General features: G+C 34.8%; 1 protein-coding gene across 4 annotated transcripts in view; it reads right to left on the reverse strand.

The window, feature by feature from the left end:
• Positions 1–2,500, reverse strand: part of LOC125026192 (copine-8-like) — a 28,143-nt gene that overhangs the window by 24,665 nt on the left and 978 nt on the right. The window lies entirely within an intron of this gene.

The following is a 2,500-nucleotide window of genomic DNA, read 5'->3' on the forward strand; positions in this document are numbered from 1 at the left end:
AGGGTACTATAGGTATCACAGATTGATAAGTCAGGTTACCCTCCTACTTCTTATGCAAGGGTCACGCATTTTGCAAATTTACATTTATATCAACAAACCATGTAAAAATGTAAAGTGTCATGACAGAATTATCTATCCATCTACAAACATTTTGTCATTTATATCAGCAGCATATTTATCTGTTCCTATTTTCACATAATATGAACAGATATCAATGTGCAGTTCTTGCATCTGGCCTCACATATTATTCCTATACCCCCATCATCTTTTCCTTCAGAAGTGGGATATTCATTAAGACCGGAAGAATATCAGTTGCTCAGATCTCCGCTGGCTTTGGCAGTAGCAATTCCAGGTCTGCAGAGGAAACAAGAACTTCAAGGCATGAATGAGTGCCTTGTAACAATTAATAATTATCCAGCCATGGTTCTTCTCAAAATCTTTTTTGCTATCCCTAAACTGTAGTATATACTATGTACATGGCCTTCTTTTTAAAATATCCAGCTCTTGCAACTTATTGATGATACTAATGGAGAGAAGTCACATATTTATGCAATGTCAATTTTGATGCTGACAACTGGAAACAAGTCCTTCTCCCTGTCAGTCTTGGAGGTCTTCAGATTCGGAAGGAGACAACCATAGGTGATCCCGCTTTTATATCCACCTGTAATGCCACTGCATACTTTACTGAGCTGAAATTAATGCAGACTTTGTCTGCACTGTCTTTTGATGATTTGGCTGAAGCAGTGAGTAAATGAAGAACCAATCCCTATCCAAGATCTAAACAGAAGGCATGGGATTTTATATTAGCCAAAGCCTCTCTTAACTGCATGCTGAACAAAGTGAATCAACTGTCCAGAGCTTGTCTCTTAGTCACTGTTCAGCCTAAAAGTGGGGTATGGTTGCATGCAATCCCCAGACTTCTATGGGAACACATCTTGCTCAGAGGGTCATTGCACCCACACACCATCTACATAAGTGCAAATGTGGAGGTCAAATGGCATAAATACCAGTCCTTTATAAACTGATACATCTTTGATCATTTTGTCTTCGAAACTACAGATGATTTTGGGCCTTCCACTCGCACATTAGTGGAAGACATTGGCCGCCAAGTAACAGCCAATTCCAACGAGTCCAAAGAAACAATGTGGTTAAACTGAAGTCATCGTCATCATCATCTGAGGCAAGACTTTCAGCCTCCTGACCATGTTATAGCAGGACAACTCTTTTAAATAACATATTTTAAGCATGATTTTGATTTCTGTTTTATCATTGGTTGAAGTCCAGTGTGGTTGGGGCTGGTGTCCTGTATATTTTGTTGTGTATAGCCTTCATCAATTAATTAATCAATTAATTAAATGATTAATTTTTTTTTTTCTTTTCTTTTTTCTTTTTTAAGAGATTATCATTGTAAAAGTTATAAGGAGAATATTTATCTAGTATGTTCAGTATTTTTCAAGTCTTCAGAACAGAAGCAGCAGTAACAGCTAAGAATAATTTTGAGATTACAAAAATATAAAACATATGGTAAATGTAATAGTGGCTACGGACTAGTTAAGTGTGACACATATGTCATGTCAGAGTAAAGACAATATAAATAAATATTAGGAAGCATCTATATCATATAAAAATATTCATACATGCAATGGTTAATTGAATCAATGTAAAAAAAAAAAAAAAAAAAAAAAAAAAAAAAAAAAAATAATAAAAAAAAAAAAAAAAAAATTCATCACATTTAAAAAGAGGTTGTCATTTTGATTATGGAATAGGGGAGAAACACTTCAGTTTATTTTCAAAGAGAAACATAGTAAGTATAAGCTTAAACACCTATGTTAACATGTCTAGTATACATAACTGTCAATCCTGCTCAGACCTGCTTTAACCCAATGCCGCCAGGGAAAATTAATAAAAAATGGGGAAAATGCTATCCTCATTTTCTATTTTTTTTTTTGTGAAATGTCTCTGCTAGTGCTTAGCCACAAAGGAGTCAATTAGTAGACCTTGTGACCTTACATGATTTGAATTGGCGGGAAAATGTATTTTTTACTAGTGCTATGAATATCGATGGTGTTACTTTTATTATAAACATTACAATTACTATAACGTTATAAACATTAGTAACAGCAAAATAAGATAATGTAAAATATTTTTGTAAATCAAAGAAAAGGGTAAACGGGCGGAACAGGCAGTACTCGTGACTGGCTCATTGGTGAGTTAGTACAAGTGTAGCCATCTATGTGTAAAAACAATCAAACAAGTAACTCACACAGGGCATAGCACGTACGTACACATCATGCCCGTCGGCATTGGGTTAAACTAGAAACACAAAGGAGACAACAGTTTTCAAGTGGAACAAAGCGACATGTATATAATGGTAGGCAGGATGGATTAAGCAACTCGGTAATACAGGAACTGCATAACTTTAATCTTGAAAAGCGTACTGATAACTGAATTACTTACTGATGATTCCAAGTACTGTATTTATATATAGGTAAATTTGGAA

Source organism: Penaeus chinensis, chromosome 6 (genome assembly GCF_019202785.1).
Source record: "Penaeus chinensis breed Huanghai No. 1 chromosome 6, ASM1920278v2, whole genome shotgun sequence".
NCBI lineage: Eukaryota > Metazoa > Arthropoda > Malacostraca > Decapoda > Penaeidae > Penaeus > Penaeus chinensis.